The sequence below is a fragment of the Lemur catta genome, chromosome 1, assembly GCF_020740605.2.
Source record: "Lemur catta isolate mLemCat1 chromosome 1, mLemCat1.pri, whole genome shotgun sequence".
Lineage (NCBI taxonomy): Eukaryota > Metazoa > Chordata > Mammalia > Primates > Lemuridae > Lemur > Lemur catta.
The window spans coordinates 186,530,918-186,538,606 of NC_059128.1; the positions used below are offsets into that span (position 1 = coordinate 186,530,918).

Genomic DNA, 7,689 nt, shown 5'->3' on the forward strand with positions numbered 1-7,689 from the left:
CCTTTATCAGGCCCCAATCCTGTTTATGAAGCTCTTCCCTGATGACTGAATCGCCTCCTAAAGGCCCCACCCCTTGATACTATCACATTGGTGATTAAGTTTCAAATTATGAATTTTGTGGGACACATTCAGACCACAGCAATGCACTTCTGTAGTTAGTGACTCTTTTTCATGACATTACCCTTTTCCCTCCCATTTGATCTCCTATCCCTGAATATTCTTCAGGTTTAACTCTGAGTATTTAGTCATCATAGGGATCTTCTTTCATATCAGGAGGTAGTTATTGTCATCACTGTTTTGTGCCGTAAGTGGTTGGATCTTATTCTTCAGGCTTGTATAAATGTCTGGAGATCTAAAAATCCATTTTCTCTGACAACTTGTTTATGTGTGTTCTCATATTTGCCATTCAGTAAAAGGCCTTTAACACAGAGGTTTTAATTTTCAAACAATAATTAGGAAAGAAAGCACTTCACGTGGCGGCAGAAGATTTCAGAGAAATTGCACCATCTTCTTCCTTAGTCCAAAAATATGTTGCTAAACCAGTAAGTTAAAGGGGTTACAATTTCTCCAAACTAAATAATTTCTTTTCCAAATCCTACCTAAAAGTGAGATTCACTAGGAAAATTTTGCCTTTTAGAGCAAGTCTAGGTTTTATTTATTTATTTTTTGCCTCAGCTGCTTCACTAACTGAAAACAAAACAAAACAAAGCACACATGGAGTAGAAGCTTTAAGCAAGTATGTTCTTACACCGTAAGAACACGAGACCCACTTGAGACCACCTGGATTGTTCCCACCTGGGAATAACAATTTGTGTTCCCAATTAAACTTCCTGAAATGTTCTCATAGGAAGCTCACATTTATGAACTTTTTAAGTAACCAGGAACTCTAAGTCCTGATAAAGTAAAGGGATTTAGCAGGAACTTTTCAGATATGAGGGCAATTTCTCCGCAGGCTACGTCTGTTGGATAACTGTATGGATCCCTTTCCTAACCACAAAGCAGTTGATCCCCGACTTGGAGAAGAACAGAATAGTGACCATTACTCATTGATGACTTTGTTGGGAGGAAAATAACGGCTTGTGGAGTTTTTGTCATCATAACAGATTAGATATCCTGAAAACCTCTCAATACAAAACACCTAGAAATGATGAATCAGATATAGCATATATTCTTTAAAATGTTGAGCTCACAAGAATACAGGGGACACCAAAATTGCTGAGGTGATGCTGTTACTAGTCCCCAGTCCTGCCTGGAGGGTATTTGGTGACCTTGGGGATCAAGAGGTTGGGGTTTCTGACGTGTGGGGACTAGAGGCACGGCTTCAAGCCATGCAAGGTGGGGAGGTGGAACCAAGTTTCTGCAAAATGACAAGGATCCTCACAAGGTCATGCCACCAAGAGAAAGATGCTCAGGCAAAGGGAGATGGCAAGTGACATTGTATGTTTCACCTGGGCTCTGGGTAGGAAAAAGTATTCAGCTTCTGCCTATATATGGTTTTGAGGTTTAATTTATATAATCTGAGTGGTCAGAAACTCCAAGTCAAGATAGTCACACGAAGTGGTCTAGTTTGATAGCACTTCTGCCACCCAGTAGAACGGGAAAATGAAGAAAACCTCTCCTGGCAGCCATGTGTGCTCACCAAGGGCTCCCTGGCCTGCCTGGTCTAGGGCCACTGTATGGTGGGGAGGGGAGCACAGCCTCGGTCCCTGCCCCAAGGGGCCTGGAGGTCAGGGGCCTGGAGCTGGCCTTGCTTGCCATCCTCCCACAGTGACGTGGGATGTGGTCGGTGACCCAAAACCCCGAGGGGAGACAATCCTCCCCAGGCGTGGGGATAGAGTGAGACACCTGCTTCCAAGAGTGTGGGAGGCAGGAGAAGAAGTCTCCTCTTGATCAGGGGGAAGCTAGTCCCCTCTAGTTGTGTGGGAATTGGGGGTGATGACTCAGTCTGGGTATTTTCTCATGTAGGGGTGGACTTGTCATTTCCTGCTGATGGAGCCAATTCTGGGAAGAGGCAGGAGTGGCCCCTCAGCATAGCCAGTACCCCTCTCCCTTCTGCCAGCTTCGGTCTTCTCAGGACTCTGCCCACTCCCGCGAGAGACACATGGAGGAGGAGGAAAGTATGGCTCTAGGCTTCTGACGGCCTGGTCCTGTGAACCAGTGACCTCTGAAGATGTTACACTGGGTTTCACCCGGGAGGAGTGGGGACTGCCGGACCTCAGATGGAAGTCCCTGTACTGGGAAGTGATGCTGGAGAACTGCAGGAACCTGGTCTCCGTGGAACATCAGCTTTCCAAGCCAGATGTGGTATCTCAGAGGAGGCAGAAGAGTTTTGGCCCATGGAGAGAGGAATTCCTCAAGACACCTTTCCAGAATATCCTGGGCCTCGGCTCCACCCTCAGTTGGATCCTCTTCCTGCCAGAGTCCCCTGATGAACATTGAAGTTGTTGAGGGCCTCATACTGAACCAGGAGTGGCTGGTCCACTGAATGCCCAGACCCTAGCCCTGTATGCTGAAGATGGGGGGCCTGAGCCCCAAAACCTTCAGAGAGCCAGTCCCATAGCTGGGCAAGCATCCTGACCCTGAGGCCACTCGCCAGAGGTTCTGAAAGTTCCTTTATGAGGATGTGACAGGTCCCCAAAAGGCCCTGGCCCAGCTTTGTGAGCTGTGTCACCAGTGGCTGTGGCCCGAGGTGTACTCCAAGGAGCAAGATGTGGAGCTGCTGGTGCTGGAGCAGCGCCTGGGGACACTGCCTGGGAAGCTGAGGACACGGCTAGAATCGCAGCACCTGGAGGACTGCCAGGGGCTAGTGGCCCTGGTGGAGGATGTGACCTGCACACCTGAGGGGGAGGCACTGCTTGCACAGCCTGCCCAGGTCCTGGCCTGCTCTCTTGAGGTCACTGCCCGGCAGGAGGAGAAGCAGGAGGAGGACCCGGCATCAGTGACGGTGCTTCCTAAGGAGCCAGTGACCTTCCAGGATGTGGCTGTGGACGTCAGCTGGGAGGAGTGGAGGCTGCTGGCCCCGACACAGAAGATCAAGTACCATGACATGATGCTGGAGACCTTCGGTCACCTGGTCTCTGTGGGGTGGGAGACTATGTTGGAAAGAAAACAGGTAACTCCAAATTTTGACATTCCTGAGCCGGAACCAGCCCATACCCTGAAAGCACAAGAATTCTCAAGGGATTGTGCCGAGTCCTCGACCTCAGAAGATGTCTTACAGGCTGGAATTCTGGAAGTCCCAGACACAGTGTTCAAACAAGTGAAGTCCGCTCAGGAAAAAGTCCTCCCTCAGAAAGAGCAGTGTGAAAGCCCTGGGACCCAGGCAAACCCTTGTCTCGATATAAGCCAAGTTTTGCTCCAGAAAATTCCTCCCAGAAAACTTTTGCACAAACGTGGCTCGCAGGTTAAAAGCATGACACGTAATTCACACGTACAATTTCATCAGAAGAGCTGTGAAAGGGACAAAGCCAGGAAAAGCAGTAGTTGTAGGAAAGCCTTTGGCTGGAGTGCTAAGCAGATTACATTTGTAAGAATTCCCAGGGGAAGCCAAGTTTGCCGATGCAGTGAATGTGGTAAAATGTTCTGGAACCTGAGATACTCCTCTGTGCGTAAAAAAACCACACTGGAGAGAGGCCCTGTGTGTGTCAGGACTGTGGGAAAGTGTGTTCAGAGCTAAGCCCTACCCATGTCAGGTCTGCAGAGAAGCCTTCCCCAGGGCTCCCACCTCATCAGGCAGCAGAGGACTCACGCTGGGGAGCGCCCCTCATCGGCGCAGCAAATGCGGAAAGGCCTCTGCCCGGAGCACGCACCCTATCAGGCACCAGAAAACCCACAACACGACAAAGTGGAAGAAGTAGCAGCCCACCTCATAGCCCTCAAATAAATTGAAGAAACACTGCCTTTTCATCTTGATCCTGCAATATAGCATGCACGGGTCTGGGTGGGAATTGGGACTGAACGTGAAAGAGAAGCATTGAGTGAGGACATTCCCAAGATCGAAGGACAGCCAGCACATAATGAGTAAACAAGAAAATGAGTGGGGAGTTGTTGTTAACATACTGGTTGGAAAAAAGATTTAATTTTTCAGTCAGTTGCTTTGCTATTATTGCTTCATTCATTAAAAGTGATACTAGTGGAATCTGAAAATGCTTATAATAAGTTATAAAGGTAGGTAATTAATAATCTGTGCACTGATATTATGTCCATGGTAAAGTATTTACATGTATGGACAAGGACTAAAAGAGAATGTGGATAAATAAACTACATATTTCTGTGTAGAAAAAAGAAGAGTGAGAGTTAATACAAACAAGAAGCAACGTGATTAGAGCCTCCCAAAAGGTCAAAAAATGAAAATATTAAGTACAATATGTTTTATTCAAAGTTATTAAAACAGTAAAATATAGATTAAACAATGACAATGGAATAAGATACTACTAAAAATACCTGGAAGATTCAAAAAAAGAAACAAATAAAAATTCTGGAAATAAAAATATAACCATTGAAATGAAAACTTGGTGTATGGGATAAACAGCAGGACACAGTCAGAGAAAGAATGAGTGAATTGTGAGATAACTCTAAGAGAATTATGTAGAATGTAGTACAAAGAGATGAAAAAATGGAAATATGAAAGATAGGCTAAAACATATGGAAGATAAGATGTGTAGGCCAAACATACATTTAGAAGGTAATTCATTCCATTTGTAGGTATTTTACTCCAAAGGAATGAAAACATGTCACGAAAAGATTTGTATAAGAATGTTCATAGTAGCCTTACTAGCGATAGCCAAAAAGTAGAAGCAACTCCAGTGTTTATCTGCTGGAGAATGGATAAACAAATTTTGGTATATTCATACAATGGGATTGTATTCGGCAATGAAAAGGAATGAACCATTAATGCACATAACCACATGGATGAACCTCAAAAATGTTATGTTGTGAGAATGAAGCCAGAGATAAGAGAATGCATACTATATGATCCCATTTATGTGAAGTTATAGAATAGGCTAATCTATGGTAGTTGTCACAGGGAAGGGGCATGAGGAAATTTCTGGGATGATAGTAACATTCTGTATCTTGTTTTGGGTGTTGATAACTTGGGTTTAGACAATTATTGAAACTCATATATTGAAAATGTGTGATATGTAAATTTTATTGCAGGTAAATTATTCCCTCCCCACCAAAATTAAAAGTTGAAAAGTGAAAAGAAGAAGAGAAACCAACCAAGGATACATGCCTGGAAAATGTAGAGAGTCCCTAAATTTTTTTTTTTTTTTAAGACAGGGTCTCACTCTGCTGCCTAGGCTAGACTGCAGTGGCGTGATCATAGCTCATTGCAATCTCAAACTCCTGGGCTCAGGCGATCCTCCTGGCTCAGCCTCCCAAGTATCTGGGACTATAGGCATGTGCCACCACGCCTGGCTAATTAAAAAAAATTTTTTTTGTAGAGATGGGGTCTTGCTATGTTGTTCAGGCTGGTCTCAAGCTCCTGGGCTCGAGTGATCCTCCCACCTCGGCCTCCCAAAGTGCTAGGATTACCAGTATAAGCCACCACTCCTGGCCACCCCTAAAAATTCATGTGAAAAAGCAAATAATAAAGGAATGTACACAAAATATAAACAGAAATTTCATAGAAGAGAAAATTTTTAGAGCCAATGAATACATGGAAAGTGGAAAGTACTAGAAATCATAGGAATACAAATGAAAACAACTCCATTTTGGTGCCTATCAGATATGTAAAAAAATTAAGTCTGAAATAATTCCAAAATGCTGACAAGGATGTAAGCAATGGGCATTTTCCTACACTGCAAGTGGGAGTTTAAATTGATACAATTATCCCTGCTTCCCTTGTCCTCTCCTTTAAAAAAAAAAAGACAAAAGAATAAAAAAAAAATCAATACAATCATTTTGAAGGATAATTTGGAAATATTTATTAAAGGTAAATTATGATCTAGCAATTCCACTCTGGGGTATACCCTAGGTCAGCAGTTCTTAAACTCTTTGGTCCCAGGATCCTTTTAAACTTTTAAAAATTGTTGAGAATACCAAAGAGATTTTTAAAATATGAGTTGTACCTATTTATATTTACCAAATTAGAAAATAAAATTGAGAAATTAAAAAATACATTCATTAAGTCATTTAACAAGCAAAAATAAGCCCATTATATGTTAACATGAATAACATATTTTATAAGGTAATTATATTTTCCCAAGCAAAAATTTTAGCAAGAAGAGTGGCATCATCTTACACTTCTGCAAATATGCTTGACTTAATAGAAGACAGCTGGATTCTGTTTCTGTATTCAGTTTCTTGTGGTATATTGTTTTGATTTCAGTATATGAAGAAAATACAGACACAAACAAATGTGGAAATGGAAAAGAGAGGAGTATCCTAATAGCTTTTTCAGATAATTGTGGCTATTCTTCTTTGATACTGTACCCAAAACTAACAAGTGGTAGTTTCTTAAAGGTTAGTTTGAAACCATATTAATGAGCTTTTAACACTCTGTTAATTGAAATCCATGGTTTATCTTGCATCTTGAGTGGACTTTTTATGCATACCTAATTTTGTAACATTTTGCATTGGTCATTTGGAAAATATTGGTTTACTGAATTTTATAGATTTTCAAAATGTTGATATGTTTACATTGTACAGTATCAGAAAAATCACCACAAATTTCATCAGAGAAATCATGAAATATTGAGAAGCTGTGCAGCTCACAGTGTTAAATTCAAGTTTTCAAAATGTCAAATTTTATTATCAACAATACTGTCAGTTTTCTGGCAGGCTCATATCATTCATTTTTGAGAAAATGTCTGCTAAATACCTAAGAGTTTAATAGTCAGTTTGCCAGTCATACTTTCAAATAAAGATGATGTTCTATGAAAAAAGGTAGTAGCTCATTTTACAACTCAAAATGTCACACAAGTGCTGGGCATGGTGGCTCACACCTGTAATCCTAGTACTCTGGGAGGTCGAGGCGGGAGGATTGCTCGAGGTCAGGAGTTCGAGACCAGCCTGAGCAAGAGCGAGACCCCCGTCTCTACTAAAAAATAGAAAGAAATTATCTGGACAACTAAAAATATAGAAAAAAAATTAGCCGGGCATGGTGGCGCATGCCTGTAGTCCCAGGTACTTACTCGGGAGGCTGAGGCAGAAGGATTGCTTGAGCCCAGGAGTTTGAGGTTGCTGTGAGCTAGGCTGATGCCATGGCACTCTAGCCAGGGCAAAAGAGGGAGATTCTGTCTCAAAAAAAAAAAAAAAAAAAAAAGTCACACAAGTGCTTTTTCTTGAGGTAACCATTGTACTTTGGTATGTAACAGAAGTACTTCATGCTTATTTCTCATTTTCATATACAGAATATTAAATAGATAATTATGCAACGGTATAAATTTAATAAAATGAATATTCTTCAATGAGTTTTTAAAGCTATCAGTGCACAGTAGTGAAGCATACAATCATTCCTAGTGTAGCTTGGTGCCACTGCCTTGATTTATGCTAAGGTGCTAGCAGTTTTACTTACTTTTGCTTTTGCACCATCAGTGTAAACGTCAATACAGTGAAAAAGGTAAATGTCATCTTCTCATTATTATGAAATTATTTTGGTCTCATGAATTGCTTGAAATGGTCTTGGGCCCATCAAGGGTCTCTGGCCCATACTTCAAAAATTGTTGGCTGAAGAAATATTTGACT

General features: G+C 42.0%; 1 pseudogene; it reads left to right on the forward strand.

The window, feature by feature from the left end:
• The first annotated feature begins 2,130 nt into the window (after nucleotides 1–2,130).
• On the forward strand, nucleotides 2,131–3,872 carry LOC123641518 (annotated as a pseudogene).
• Nucleotides 3,873–7,689: the final 3,817 nt, after the last annotated feature.